We start from the raw sequence: 17,499 nt of genomic DNA, 5'->3' as shown, positions 1-17,499 counted from the left end.
AATGCTGGAGGTGTGATAGGGAAGAAAAACGTAACTGGTGTTACAGAAAATATTATGTCTCATAATTATTCCTCATAAAAAATTTAATTAACTTGCCATTTCTTCACAAATGAGTCAAATAAAATGATTATAATATGTTTATGCTGAAATCAAAAGGTAAAATAGATGCATGATTATGCAAAATATAACTCCACTTAAGTTGTAGCTTTATATTACAGAGTGCCTTACAATTGCATTCTCTTTATTAGTAAATTATAGTGTACTGACAGATAACTGAAGGCAGCGTAAGTGCTGAAGGAGTTAAGGGCTGTTATGATGTTATACTATGTTTAAAGAGTCTGGTTTCACAATATTAATAGAGTACGAAATACCACACGAAAAAACCTGAGCCGGGAGTACAAAGTAAAAAAACATATCCATAATCCTTATATAATAATTTAAACATTCATTCAGTTAAACACATTCATCACATTAATCACATAAAATTCAAATTAAAACTCTTCATGAGTCTGGTTTCACAATATTAATAGAGTACTCTCTGGCCTTCTCAGGTTGGGGGATGAATCATTGCAAGGATGTCTGTAAGATAGTACACACACTGGATATAAAAAGTGTACACACCCCTGTTAAAATGCGCGGTTTTTGTGATATAACAAAATGAGACCACAATAAATCATTTCAAAACTTTTCCCACCTTTAATGTGACCTATAACCTGTACAATTCAATTGAAAAACAAACAAATCTACTAGGGGAAAAAATATAAAAAATAAAAAAAAATGTACAATAAGCTAGTTGCATACGTGTGCACGGGTCTATGTCAGAACATCGAAGTATTAAAACTTTGAATGTTCTGAAATTGAACACTATTCAGCGAACGCTAAGAATAGCGAAGCTACAGAACAGAAAATTCTTTCCTTGGGAAAGAATTTGGTTGGCAGTTTCTGTGGCTTCGCTATTCTTAGCGTTGTGGTGGAAAGTTACAGGTTGGGTTCAGGTAAGTGTGCGATTGTTTGTACGTTAGGGTTAGGGGCGGGTTAAGTGAGTTAGGGTTAGGGCGCAGGTTAGGCATGTGTGCGACAGTGACAGACTTTAGGGTTAGGGGCGGTTTAAGTGAGGTAGGGTTAGGACGCGGGTTAGGTGAGTGTGCGATAGTGACGGACCTTAGGGTTAGGGTTTGGGTTAAAAGTGGGTAGACAGTAGTGTATGTTTAGTTTAGTGTAGCGTTAGCTGTATGAATTTAAGTGTATGTGTGTGGTTGCTGTTTGATGTGCTTGTGTTGTGTGTATGCATTGCGGAGCAGCGAATTTTTCCATGGGAAAAAATTTGCTGTTCTGAATGTTCGATATTTTCATGTTTAGATGTTTTGGGACCGATGAAATAGCATTCGCTATTTTCATCTTTCGATAACGTGATATAAATGCAGTGTGCACACCCTTAAACTAATACTTTGTTGAAGCATCTTTTGATTCAATTACAGCATTCAGTCTTCTTGGGTAGAAGTCTATCAGCATGGCACATTTTGACTTGGTAATATTTGCCCACTCTTCCTTGCAAAAGCACTCCAAATCTGTCAGATCATGAGGGCATCTCTTGTGCACAGCCCTCTTCAGGTCACCCCACAGATTTTCTATTGGATTTGGGTCTAGGCTCTGGCTGGACCATTCCAAAACTTTTATTTTCTTCTGATCAAGCCATTCTTTTGTTGATTTGGATGTATGCCTGGGGTCATTGTCATGTTGAAAGGAGACATTCTTCTTTATCTTCAGCTTTCTAGCAGACACCTGAAGGTTTGGGGCCAAAAGTGACTGATATTTGGAACTGTTCATAATTCCCCCCACCTTGACTAAAGCCCCAGTTCAAGCTGAAAAAAAAGCAACCCTAAAGCATGATACTGCCACTACCATGCTTCACCGTAGGGATGGTGTTCTTTTAGTGATGCAAAGTGTTGTTTATGCACCAAATCTACCTTTTGGAATTGTGGCCAAAAAGTTCAACCTTGGTCTCATCAGACCATAACACAGTTTCCCACATGCTTTTGTGAGACTTGATATATTGTTTTGCAAATTTTAACTGGGCCTGGATGTTTTTCTGTGCAAGTAAATGCTTCCATCTTGCAACCCTACCCCACAGTCCAGACATATGGAGAATACGGGAGATTGTTGTCAAATGTAGTACACAACCAGTACTTGCCAGAAATTCCTGGAGCTCCTTCAGTGCTGCTGTAATTCTCTTGGCGGCCTCCCTGACCAGTTTTCATCTTGTCTTTTCATCAATTTTGGAGGGACATCCAGTTCTTTGCAGGGTCACTACTGCCCCATGTTTTCTCCACTTTTTGATGACTGCCTTCACTGTGTTCCATGGTATATCCAATGCTGTGTACCCTTCTTCTGACTGATACCTTTCAACAATGAGATCCCTTTGATGGTTTGTAAGGTCTCTGCGAACCATGGCTTTTGCTGTAGCAGGGAACTGAGTAAATGTCAGGAAACTCCTGCTAGGACAGCTGAACTTTATTTGGGGTTAAATCAGAGTCTCTTTAATTGATGGCAGGTGTGTACCCAAGAAGACTGAATGCTGTAATTAAATCAAAAGGTGCTTCAACAAGTTAGTTTAAGGGTGTGCACACTTAAGCAACCAGCTTATTGTATGTTTTTTATTTTTTATATTTTTTGCCCTAACAGATTTATTTGTTTTTCAGTTGAATTGTACAGGTTATAGGTCACATTAAAGGTGGGAAAAGTTTTGAAATGATTTATTGTGGTCTCATTTTTTATATCACAAAAGCCTGGCATTTTAACAGGGGTGTGTACACTTTTTATATCCACTCTACTGGTACTGAATGTTAAACAAGGTCAAAAGATAAATTACTACACTAGATGGTCTACGTTTTAAAAAGGCATATTTGTCAAGTGTTCACATGAAGCTCTTAAGCGAGGATCACTAGGGCATAAAATATTTAACAATTTTATTATTTGTTAAAAGCTATGTAACCTCAGAATTCTGCATGCATGAAACTGATAAGAATAGGTATACAATATGAAGTTTTCCTTATTCTGACACACTGATTTGAAAATCTTGGTAGGCAGTCTCCCAGCACTGTTTATGGAATACACCAGTGTTTTGCACATTTATTTATTTAGTTAATATTTGTTTAGTGGGAAAAGTCCAAATGGAACAGAGCACATTTTCAGCAGAGGTCCAGGGAGAAATGCTCCTAACGCATGACTTTGAAATTTGGGAGGAAACCAGAGCACCCACAGGAAATCTACACGAACACAGGGAAGATATGCAGACTCTGCACATAAGGTACCCCAGATGAGAATCGAACGAGAATCGAACCGGAGAACCTCTTGCTGTGAGGTGACAACACTAACCACTGCATCACTGCACCGCTCTTAAGCATTACTCGACTAAAAGGTAAAATTTATTTGTGAACTTTAACATATGCTGCCTTAAGACTCAGGTTGTGAATGCTGATATTGCTGCACAGCAGTGTGGAATAAATGACAAGGGCCTAACACAGAAAGTTCTTCTGTGAATTCCACGTTAATTTGCACTGGATAGTTACAGACTCAGATACCTAATTTTTCAGGCTGTTCAAACTGCTGCTAGACTAAATGGGGAAAATGGATTTGTGGAAAATGTTTTTTTCTCTCTTACATAACTATAGTTAAAAAGTGGAATGAGTGAGTAACTGTTTTGTTGAATGACTGAGTTTGCTTTTTAGGTATATGTACAGTAATAGTGGGAAGACCCCACAGGAAATAAGGAGAAGTTTATTAATGTGTATGCGCATACAACAAAAAGAGAAAATTAACACAAGGAAGCGCCTGGTGTTGAGGGTGGTACCCTCAACACTAAAAGGAAAGAGGCAGGAGAGATGTTTTTGTTTAATGTACAAGTAAAAAGAGAGAGAAGAAAAAAAAGTTAATGTTAAATCAGGTTCATGAGCCTATAGCATGCTGGGACATAGGTGTGTATTCTGGTAAATCAAGTTTATGAGCCCATACCACATTTTGACATAGGTGCGTCTATGTGAAAGTACCCTCAGAGGGTCCAAAAGAGTGGTCAGTTCTGGGCGCAGTACCTATCTGCCCCATCATCCCAATCACAATGCTGGAGCTGTAAATTTTGAGCTCATGACGGGATGAAAGCAAGGGGGTGCTGTGGGAAAAGGCTGATCCAAACCTTTTCTCTGTCACTGCACAATGACAGAATACTTACCCTTCCATCTCTGAATGGTGTGTGAAGTGATGTAGTTTTTTTTCCTCTAAATTACCAGGATCCAGTACCTACAAGGTAAGTCTTAATAGGGAAAATGAGAACAAAGTTAAGCCAGCAGGATCAAATCCCTGTAAAGGGAACACCTGCATGTTTTACGTATCACAATTATGGAAAAGAAAATTGTAAGTATTTAAATGAGTGGTTTTGGCTTACCAAAACTTGCCCTGGTGAAGTATTTCCATTAAATGGAACTTATGATAAGGATAAATTAGTGAAATTGAAGGGTATTTTGGAAGAAAAGAAAAACAAAGTAAGTGGGGAACAAATGGCAGTATTTTATTCTTGGTATACTGAAGCCCTTAAAAGGGAAAAGGAGTCAGCATTAAGGGGATTACAAGATGCTAATAAGAAGTTGCTACAACAGGTAAAAGAGGTCAAAAAAGCAGTATGTACAGACCAGTAAAAAGGGATCCCTTTATCTTATTTTGGCAGGATTGGAAGAAACTGGGGATGACCAAAAAGCAGAGACTTTTGAAGAGGATGGTAATCCTCCAGTAGGTACTGCACCCCCACCCCCATATGTACCGTTTCGGGTGGCTCCTATACAAGAGAGTCTGCTGTTCCTCAGACCCCTTCATTTCGGACAATAGTCCATTGGACAACAGGTCAGCATGGTACTGTTGCATCTCAACCCTCATCTTCAGAACAGGCATCTGCAGTCGAGGAGGTTTCTTCTTCTTCTTCTTCCTGTCATTTTCAACATGCTTCTACCTCTCCATCAGGAGCACTAGTATTTGACACTCCTGTAGCTCATCACAAGCGCTCACATGACAGATCAGGACAAGAGGTTATTGCCTCTGGACAGGATCTTTTGGCAACTCTTAGAGAAATTTTGTGGGCTAATAATAGGGAGCTTGTTCATTGCCCTTGGACCCCTGCTGGTTTGCATACCATGTCTAAATGTTTTCCAAATATTAGAGAATATCCACTAAGGTTTAAGGAGGAATTAAAAATGATAACAGAATGTTACAACCCCACTTTGACAGATTTAGACTAGCTGCTTTGGTTAGTTACTTCAGATGAAATAAGAAAACAGACACCTAAGAAGACTGAAATAAATTTTACTCTCATAGTAAATGCACTCACAGACCAAAGGACAGCTTTGTTAAATAAAATTACAGAAGTGTGTCAGTTTAAGACAGATTGGTATAAAATACAGGCATGTAAGCAAAATAAAGGGGAAGCCCCTGCAGATTATTTGAGCTGTCTCAAAGCAGTGTTTGCTAGACATTCAGGAATAACAGACCCAGAGGAACAAGCTAAACCAGCTATTGCAGCTGCTTTTATGCAGAGTTAGAAAGCCCCTGTACCAAATCAAATAAAGCAAGTGCTTATAGACTGGCAGGGAAGGGACTTGGAGTTCTTATTAAGTGCTGCAAATCACCGTACTGAGTATCAGGAAAAATGCTACATTTCCTCCACCACCTCCTCAAATTGAAAGGAGTCTGGAATCACCATACTGACTATGTCAGAATAATAAAACAGATATAAATCTTGACCCTTTGCTGACAATATATCAAATGGGACCCTATGTTAAGGTAGAAATAAATTAAAATAAAATTCTTTCCTGATGGACACTGGAGCCACTAGGTCGGAATTAAAAGGTACCTTAGTTAGTTATATACCAATATCAAAACAAAATGTAAAGACAACTGGAGTAAAAAATGCTACTGTTATGCATCCTGTTTCAGAACCTATACCCATTTCTTTAGGACCAATTGAAGAAAGGCATTCTTTCCTTTTGAGTACTACTGCACCGGTAAATTTGCTTGGTAGAGACTTGCTATGCAAACTGGGTTGCAGAATTTACTCAGTGTATACCAAAAGGGGTGTGTATGGATGTTCCAACAGAATCAGGAGGGGGAAGTATTAGCAGTCTCAGCAGAAGCGGAGGAAAAGCCTACTGAAGACATACAGACAATTGAAAAACTGTTGCAGCAGTACCTGCTAACTTACGGGATAAACATGCTAATGAAGTAGGTATATTAAAATCTGCAGAACTGGAAACAATAACACTGAATCCATCAAAATCTCTCCCAGGAGTTCTACAGTGTCCACTGAACCCAGAGGCACAGCAGGAAATCAAACCTGTAGTTTAGTCCTTGATTTAACAAGAATAATAGTGCCAGCTAAAAGCCCTTGTAATACTCCTATTCTCCCTGTAAAAAGCCAGGAAAAGATGCTAATATGTTTGTGCAAGATTTGAGGGCTGTAAACAATGCAGTATTATCAACTTTTCCTATGGTTCCAAATCTAGCAACAATACTGAGTTGCATACCACCTACAGCCAAATCATTTTCTGTGACAGATCTGTGTTCAGCATTCTTTTCTATACCTATCCACCCTGAACGTCAATTTCTGTTTGCTTTTACTTATAATGGACAGTAGTATATATATGGACACGGTTGCCACAAGGATACACTAAATCTTCTTCATTATTTTCTCAAATTTTAAAAAAGGATTTGGGAGATGTGGCATTTCCAGTTGGGTCTATTTTAGTGCTATATATAGAGGATTTACTAATAGCATCCGATTCTCCTCAACAGTGTCAGCAGGATAACCTACATTTTTTAAATATTCTTGCAGAAAAAGCACACAAGGCGTCAAGAGAAAAAGTACAGCTATGGTCTTCTCAAGTACATTATCTTGGTCATCTGATATCTCAGGGTATCAGGCAGATGTTACCATCTCGTACTGAGACAATATTTAAAGCCCCACGTCAAACTACTCCGTGTCAGCTTAGATCTTTCTTAGGTATGACAGGATATTTCAGACAGTAGATTTCTAACTATGCAGAAACTGCTAAACCTTTGACAAATCTTTTAAAACAAGATATACCAGAGTCTTGGGATAGTGAAGAGGACAATTCATTTCAGAATTTAAAGCAATCTTTAGCCACTGCCCCGGCTTTAGGGTTACCAGATTATGGAGAGACTTTTGTTTTATTTTGTTATGAAAGAAACGGATTTGTTGAAGGGGCGCTTGCACAGAAACATGGTGACAACTATCGTGCATTAGCTTACTATAGTACAGTACTTGATTCTGTTGCAAAGGAATTCCCACCAAGTGTAAGGGCGGTGGCTGCTGACACCACTCTAGTCGATCTTGCGTAATCCCTGGTGCTCAGGCATGATGCTACAGTAGCCATCCCTCATTCTGCATCATCTCTCTTACTTAAAATAAAAACTCAACCCCTTTCAACTGCACGTCTAACTACATATGTACTTACACTTCTTTCTGATCCATCTATTTCTCTCATACACTCTCCTGTTCTAAATCCTGCATCTTTGTTACCTACTGCTGAGGATGGCGAAGAGCACGATTGTGTGCATGTGAAAATTATCAGCTTTCTCCTAGGAATGACTTAAAGGGCACTCTATACCCAATGCTGAACTCTAAGGGTTTGTGGATGGTTCCTGTGGAAGAAGGTTTTGTGAGCTAGCCAAAGGAAAAGTTGCCAATGTCTACACAGACAGTCATTAACCTTTTGGTGTACAAACCTTGGTACATACTATGCATAAGTACAAAATATAATATAATATAACAAAACCTTCTAAAACAACACTGATTAATCATTAAATCAATTCCTTTCGGAAACTTATCAATGCAAACATAGATCTAAAACTTCGGTTTAACCTTTTAACCCCATTTACCATCACTAAGAACTTTCCTCACAAAATATATAGGGAAACAATAACCTCTTGGGAACAAAATGGATTCTTATGCTGGTTTCAATATGTAAATAAATTAAATGTTTTAGATATAGACATGATAAAAACTGCTTACAATATTCCAGCACAGGACTGGTTAACCTTAAAAAGCATTCTAATGTACACTGAAGACTTATGCAGATTAATTAATAATTCCTCATTTAAAGATATTCCAAATCTAATAAGTTTTCTGTATGAATTTATATATAACAGTTATGAAAAGAAAAATTCCACTTCAAATCTATATAAAGAGTTAATAACATATAAAACAATTCCCAAACCATCATACTGGCAGTTCTTAACAAAAGGTCAGTCATTGCAGTTAAAAGAAGAAATTAAAACTAACATCTTACTATCAGTTAATTACACCTCTAACCCACAGTACTGGAAAATATTTAACTGGAAATACTTACATAGAGCATTTTTAGCACCAGATTGAATTAAAAAGATCAGTACTACAACAAATATTTTTTGCTGGAGGTGTGAAAAGTCAAATAAAGCAGACTGGATTCATATTTTTTATGAATGTAATAAAATTAAATCATATTGGAATGGAATCAATCATTTTTTACAAGCTTTATTTAATGAATCCTTTACCTTAACTAAAGCATTGATTATACTAAATGTAAATGAAGGTCCCTACCTGAATAAGGCAAATATGTATTTGTTATGGACAATACTTGCTATATCTAGGAAATGCGTAACCAGAAGGTGGAATTCAAATAAACCCCCAACCTTGGAAAAATTCTACACATTACTGAAGACAACAGCATCGATGGAAATAAAAATCAAAGAACTATGAATCTATCCCAGGCCATTGGTAAATAATCCTTGGAAGAAAGTTATATCTTTGTTGGACACTCTGCAATAATCAATATTGTATCTCTGATAACTGATCTGTTAATTCTATATTTAATAACATGCAGTGTATACAACTGAAAGTCAGGCTATTGTAAATATTGTATATAGTTGTTTAAAATGATATTTAAAAATATTATGTAAATGTTATTTTAATTGAAAATAAAAAAATATTTTTGAGGAAAAAAAGCTTTTGGTGGGCAACTTTTGGGAAGCAGAGAGGATACTTAAGTTCATCAGGAACTCAAATTAAAAATTATTTTTCGTGAATGCTTGTAAGAGTCGCTTGTTACCTAAAGAATTAGCAATAGTTACATGTAGTGCCCATAAGAAGGGTATAGATACTGTTTCATAGAGAAATAATTTGGCAGATCAAGCTGCTAAGCAAGTTGTAGAAGGACTTTGTGCAAATTTTCATGTACTGTAATTGCAAGACTCTAACAGTGATGATGTGTTTGACTGTAGGAGAGTATCAGCTTTCCAAGCTGAAGCATCACAGGAAGAAGTTCACAGGTGGCTTAATGACTGCTGCAGTAAATCCACCAATGGGTTATGGTGACATCTGGACAGCCGACTGGTGGCACCTGCCTCCTTGCTACCTTATCTAGTAAGAGCATATCATTTAAAAGCCCATACAATTAAAACAGCTTTATTTAGTCAAATTACACAAAGTGTGTATGCCCCTCATGTCTCCTCTTTGATACTTTAGTATGTTAAAATTGTACAGTATACCTGACATACAATGTTAGCAAAAAATTTGAGTGCTAAAGCTGCATGCTTACCACCACCTTGGGGACCTTTTGTAAATATGCAGCTGGACTTTGTTGAGCTGTCAAAGGTTTCTGATTTATAATTTATATTGGTGGTGGTCTGCATGTTTTCTGCATGGGTGGAAGCTTACATGTCACAAAGGAGATTTTGTAACAGTTGTTAAAAAAAGTGTATTTGAATTTATACCTAGACTTGGAGTACCTTGTACTATCAACAGTGATCGGGACGTTCATCTTAACAATTCCCTGACTAAAGAACTATGCAAGATTTCTAATACTAAGTTGAGTCTTCACTGTCCCAATCATCCACAGTCATCTAGATTAGTAAAGGCAGTTAATAGGACCCTTAAAAATAAGATTTCAAAGATCTGTGCTGAAACAAACCTAAAATGGCCAGAGGCACATCCCTTAGCACTAATGAGTATGAGGAGTACATTAAATACTACAAGGAGATTCAGCCCCTATGAAATATTAGTGGGGAGACCCATGGCCCTTCCAGCTACTCCCCATGTCAAATGAAGAATTAACTCTAATGGATGATGCTATATTGCCTTACTGCACAAAACTTATCCATTTTTTGCAGCAGTACCACAGAACTGTACAAGCCACTCTAACTCAACCTCCTGACCAGCCCTGTCACCAACAGCCTGGTGACTGGGTTTATGTTAAAACTTTCCAGAGAAAGAACTATTTGAGTCTGAAGAGGAAGGTCCTTTCTATGCGCTACTTACAACTGTCACTGCCATCCACTGCGCAGGATTACCAACATAGACACATTCTTCACAGTGCAAGAAGGCTTGCCATGTCGTGGCCCCAGACAAATCATCTTTGTCAACGAAAGAAGATCAAAGTATAAAGGATGAATCATCTGCCCCAGTGAAGGATTAAAAGAGATAATCAATGCAGACAGCAGTCCATGATGAATCCAGTGACAGCAAGTACTTTTGCTTTGTTTTTGTTGCTGTTTCCTTTAATAAACTGGTCAAGACAAAACAGTTTTGTGTTGATTCTTCAACAATATACTGTGGACATAAATGTGACAAACTGTTGCGTGTATTCACATATACCTCATCATTCTAGGACAGGGATTCCCATGTTTCCAATCCCTGCATCACAGGTGACATCTGAAAAGGATCTTTATGACACTAATATAACTTGGCATAATGTGACTGACTTTTCAAAGGTTGTGTCTTCAGCTTGAAACCACAAATCTTGGAGACACATGCTGTGCCAGAAATGGAACTGTACCAGTATGAACCAGTACATGCAATGACACTAGACATGAAATTGAGTTGAGCTCTTTACACTTAAAAAGCTATGAATGGGGTCATGGCATGGGTATGATACAGCAGGGTATGATACAGCATCGTTACTAACATTTGTGGTGATTGTGCCTACCCCCGGTTGCCTACAAACTGGTCTGGATGTTGTTTTGTGGGCTATATTTCTCCTGCCAGTCAACATTTTGAGAATGCTCCACGGGGCAGACTGAGAAATAAACTGGCAATTCACTGCAAAGAGCAAGTATTTTTCAGTCTTTACTCCTAGGTATGGAGTGCAAAAGACAATGCACAAAATCACCATGCTTCCTCAAATTCTTCAGGAGGTAGCAAGTCATACTTCACATGATGTCAAGATGGCAAATCGAGAAATGACTGAAATTCAAACTGTGGTATTACAAAATCAGCTGTCACTCAACATAATGCTAGCTTTCAAAGTGGGGGGGGGGGGTCATGTGCTTTCATAGGAAGTCATTGTTCTTATATTAGTGACTATCATGATGTACAAGAAAAGTTGCCCAATTTCATGGAGCACAGGGCCAAGGACCTGGTCAGCACATCTAAGCACTGGACACTTTTTGGATGGTTGGGCGCTGTATTTGGTAAACTGGAAACTAGTATATTATACGGTATCAGTACAATAATTAGTATTATTCTTTTACTTCTATTAATATTTTCTATTGTAAAGGATGTAATTACAAAATGTTTAATCTCATCTGCACTTGCAATGCTATTTATAAAATTATCTGATAATAAACTTAAGGTAAATAATAATTCAATCACTGAAGATGATGAATACTATGATGCTGAAGCATATTTTATCAAGTTAAGAAGAATTAATATATAATTGTATGTGTTGCATGACAATGACAGTGTCAAATGGGGGAGAACTGTTATGGAAAATATTATGTCTCATGATTATTCTTCACAAAATGCATATTAACTTGCAGTTTCTTCACAAATGAGTCAAATAAAATGTTTATAATATGTTTATACTATGTTAAAATCAAAAGGTAAAATACATGCATGATTATGCAAAATATAGTTGCACATAAATTCTAGCTTTATATGTCAAGTGCCTTACAACTGCATTCTTTTTATTAGCAAATTAGTGTACTGACAGATAACTGAAGGCACGGTAAGTGCTGAAAAAATTAAGGGATGTTACGATGTTATACTATGTTTAAAGAGTCTGGTTTCAGAATGTTAATAGAGTACACCCTGGCCTTCTCAGGCTGGGGGATGAATTACTGCAAGGATGTCTGTAAGACAGTATGTACTGGTACTGAACGCTACACAAGATCAAAAGATAAATTCTTAGACCAAGTGGTTTATGTTTTAGAAAGGCATATTGTCAAGTGTTCACGTGAAGCTCTAAGCGAGGATTATGAAGGCATAAAATATTTAAAAAATGTATTATTTGGTAAAAGCTATGTAACGTCAGAATTCTGCATGCATGAACTTGATAAGAAAAGGTATAAATTATGAAGTTTTCCTTATTCTGGGACATTGATCTGAAAATCTTGGTAGGCAGTCTCCCAAAGCTGTTTATGGAATAAACCAGTACTTTGCACATCCTGACACATTATTTTTGACTCAAGACTAAAAGTTAAAACTCTTTGTTATTTATTTCCCCACCTACTAATACACTCCTAACCTGATTATAAAACCTTCCTCCCAATTTCTCCCACCTCACAATCCAACATAATGTCTATATTAATCATCCCATACCAATTACAACTATTTATCTTGGTCTCACTCTTACTTCCTCTAACCAGTACCTATCTCTCAACCTCCTATGAATAACCACTTTACTCTACCCTTCTCTTCCCCTCCAAACACACTTCTACACCAACATTAGATAACTCTCCTAACTTCCTAAACTTCATTTGCAAACCCAGCTACCTACTAGCCAAATATCACAGACTAGTACATATTAAGTACTCCAACCTAAAAACTAGAAAATTATTTGAGTATTATTACAAGCTTCTTCAGCCTAAACAATTTACACTCACTCCCTAATAGATGGTGACATTCATCCCAACCCTGGCCCTAACTCTACCCTTACCACTGCAAACTGCAATCAATTCAAATCTAGTACCTCACCACCTACCAAACCTTCCAACGCACTCTCTATAGCACATCTTAACATACGCAGTATTTGCAACAAAATAGCTCAGGTTCATGCCCTCCTAGATGTCCACCTATTTGACATCCTATGTTTATCTGAAACATGGCTAAAACCTACCATTAAAGACAATGAAATCACCCCACCTGGTTACAATATTATTAGACTAGATCGCACAGCCAAAATAGGGAGGAGGGGTCGCAATCCTCTATAAAGCAGAGCTACAAGTTAGCACTATTAATCTTAACCCACCTTTGGACAATAATGCTGAAATAATTATCTCCAAATTTCAAGTAAACACACATAAAGCCATAAATATCATTTGTATATATATTCCCCCAGGAAATAACATTAGTACACTCGAGTATATCCTTAACTGGCTTTCTATAAATCTCCCACAAGAAACCATAGTCCTAGGAGACTTTAATATCTATTGGAATTCCTGTAATAATACAAACCCCACCACCCATATTAACCTTTATGGCTTCTCACAAACTATTAACTCCCCTACTAGAACAAATAGACTCAATAACAAAGAAAGTACCTTGGTCTGGATTCTTACTAATAGTCCTCATCAAACTTATACAGCAGGAACCCTTCCAGATGACCTAAGTGACCATTCACTTACTTATATTATTAGACATAAAACCAACCTAACTTTCCCTAACACTTTCAGAACAGTACCCACCAAAAATTACTTTAACCCAGAACTTTTACAAACAGAACTCAAACAATGTAATTGGTCACCATTAAAATATCTCCCCCTAAATGAAGCAGTAGAATACTTCAATTCCACATTCTTAACCATCCTAGACCACCACACCCTAATACGGTCTATTAGAAATAAAGCTAAACCAGCCCCCTGGCTCTCTAAAAATACTAGGGAAAAAATCCTTGTCAGAAACAAATCCTGGGCAAAATGGCGTACTACTAAGAATCCTACAGATCACCAAACCTTTAGGCAACATCGAAATAAAACAAAAAAAGCCATCCTGCTACACAAAAATAACTTTTACCTCCAATTACAGCAATCCTCCCACAAAGAACCACATAAATTTTGGACTAGCATTAACAAACTTCTTTACCCAGGCCAATCTATCACACCCAACCCGCAAGGATCTAACCCGGAAAATCCCACACAAACAGCTAATGCCTTCAATTCTTTCTTCACATATGCTATACAAACTCTTGCTAGCCATCTATCTCCTGACACCTCTAATCTGACTTCTAATACAAATCCACCCCCATCATTTTATTTGCAACCTGTGTCTACTTCCTTTATCTGCTCCCTTCTCCAAAAATTAAAACCAACTACCCTCTCAGCTGACAAACTCCTAACAGAATTCCTGCAAATAGGAGCTAAAGCCATTCCCTATCCCATTTCCATTCTGATAAATAGAACTATACGTGAAGGAACTATCCCATCTATCTGGAAAAGTTCTCATATCATCCCACTGCATAAAGGAGGGAATTCGAATGACTTCTCCAACTTTCGCCCCATAGCTTTCCTATCCCCTCTAGCACAAATAATGGAAAAATGCATCCATAAGCAACTACTTAACCACCTACTCCATAATAACCTACTTGCTAACTGTCAACATGGATTCAGACCTTATCATAGCACCACCACAGCCCTGCTATCCTTCACAAACTGTATTAACGAAAAACTCAACAAAAATATTCTTTCCTCTGCAGTCTTCATTGATTTATCCAAGTCTTTTGACATGGTCAACCACCATCTCCTTCTACACATACTTAAATCCCTTTCACTTGATCCTCTATCTATGAATTGGTTCACATCCTACCTAGAAAACAGACAGCAGGCTGTACTCTGGCAAAATAAACTATCACCTTCCTATCTCCCTCGGCATCCCACAAGGCTCCATATTAGGCCCACTCCTATTTTCCATTTATATTAATGACCTTCAAAAAGCTATTCCAGACACCAACTGCATTCAATATGCAGATGACTCTACTATTATCTGTTCCGCCACTACTCAATCTGAACTTCAATCTCTTACCCAAAAAGTTTTCAATACTGTTGAACAGTGGTTCTCACACCGCTGCCTCCTCTTAAACCCCAAAAAAACTAAACTGTTAATCTTTACACCCACCCGAGAGTCCACCCCCTTACATTTCACTCTCACATCCAATAACAGTACTCTTATTTCTCCTGACCCAACCACTAAACTCTTAGGTATAACAATCGACAACAACCTCAACTTTGACACTCACATAAACACCACAATAAAATTAGTTAACAAAAAACTAGGATCCCTTTACAGAATCAAACCATTTCTAACACCAGTAGCCAAGACCGCTATTGTCAGAACTCAATCTCCACTCTACTCTATGCTTCTCCCATATACACCAATCTCTCCAAAAACAACCTCAACAAACTATCAACATCCTATAATAATATTGCTAGATTTGCTACAGGCTCTCCTTTCACAACCCATCACTGTTTGAATCTAAAACAACTAGACTGGATAGCATTTCTTAACCAGCTCCAATTTCACCAACTTACTATAGCCCACAAGACCCTGTATCAACCCAGCAACACTCCAATACTGTCCAGCCTCATTACCCCTTACAATAATCTTAAGACTCAACGCTCCTCAAATAAACTGCTGATCAATACAACCAAATCTAACAACTCAGCAGGTGACTCCTTGTTCTGTAACTCTGTTGGTAAACTATGGAACCAACTACCCTCTGAACTCACCTCTCAGACTTCTCTCTCACTTTTCAAAAGGAATCTAAAACTATTTCTCAACAAACACTGGCTATGCTCCTGTAATAACCTTGACTAACTTTCTCCTTTTACTAATTTTCACCCCACCTCCTTCACAATCTTCCCTTAATGCTTCAATTTACTATGTTATTGCATCTAAAACCTATGTATAATGCACCTTCTTTATACATTACCCTCTACGGAATTAATGCGTATGTTATTAATCACTACGAGTATTCTAATTTGTAAAAAAAAAAAAAAAAACATTTTATTTATATATTTGAAAGAATTGTCTTTTATATATTGATCTGTCATATTAATTATTTTTTACTTCTTGGAGCTTTTCTCCCCGGGCCTCTACCGAAAATGGACAGAATCAAACCCAGTCAACAAATGTAAAATAAAATAAATAAATAAATAAATAAATAAATATTTGTGAAATTTAACATTGGGAACATATTTTCTGGGAGAGTAATGAGTTGGGACACTTTAAAGATTCCCTGCAGACTGCTCTGTCAGACGTGCTGGGTAAGCAAATTGGTGTAACTAGGAAAATTTTTTTTTTCTGAGCTATGATACAATACAAACATACAAATATTTCAAGCACAGGCATTAATGCCCTCCTAGCTTGCCAATATGCCAAAACACTTGTTCCCATAATAAGTGTCCAGGCTGTTCTTAAACATATCTAAACTAGTACTTGCGTTGATATAATTTAGTAGCCTGTACCATGCATCAGCTGCTCTGTCAGAGAACCAATTAGTACACTTCTCATTCCTATAGAATCTTCTACGTAGGTTATCTGATGATTCTCTAGAACTTTTTGATAACCCCAAACACTCCCAGAGGTAGTTGTCCCTAAATGTCCTATATACCTGAATAACATCTCCTCTTAGAGATCTGTAAGAGACACTGTACAAGTTCAGATATTTTAGTCTTTCATAATAACTTAGATTGTCACATCCATGGATGCCCTTGGTATATTTCCACTGTACTCTTTCCAGTTTACTTACACTTGCTTTCCTATAGGGTTTCCATATTGTTATTCCATACTCAAGTTTGGGTCTAATGTAACTAAGAAACAATGACTTCATTATGTTTGATTTCCTAGACTTTATAAATCTTTTTATACAGCCTATAGTTCTATAACTATCATTAACCAATTGGTTGATATGATTAGAAAAACTCATAGCTGAATCTACCCATATACCCAGGTCCTTAAATGAGTCTACAGTTTCAATCAGTGTGTGCTGTATTAAATATTCACCTTTCAGTTTATGTCACCCAAATCTCACATTCTTAATGTTTGATGTATTTATCAACATATTATTCTCCTGTGCCCAAATGGTCAATTTAGTCAAGTTATTTTGCATGCACACCTTATCTTTAACACTTGTAATCAGTTTACCCCAATTTCAGGTCGTCAGCATATAGACTGTAGAACACCTCTGATGAAAAAGGTCTGAAAGATACAATCTAAACAAGTAAGGGCCCAGGACAGAGCCCTGTGGGACAACCTGACTGTAACCAAGGATTTCACCTGTCCAGTTGCTGTAGGACACTTGCCATGTCATATTTGTAAGCCATGCAGCTATCCAGCTTATCAAGAGTACATCAATACCTAGTTGTACAATATTGGAATTGCTTAGACATAGTAAGGCCTTGCTGAGTCTAATTATGGTGGCTGCCAAAAAAGCAATTACTAGGAAATGAAAATCAAAGACTAAACCAATT

This window comes from Protopterus annectens, chromosome 7.part0 (genome assembly GCF_019279795.1).
Source record: "Protopterus annectens isolate FY-2018-M chromosome 7.part0, PAN1.0, whole genome shotgun sequence".
NCBI lineage: Eukaryota > Metazoa > Chordata > Ceratodontiformes > Protopteridae > Protopterus > Protopterus annectens.
Note: the sequence above shows the minus strand (reverse complement) of the source record.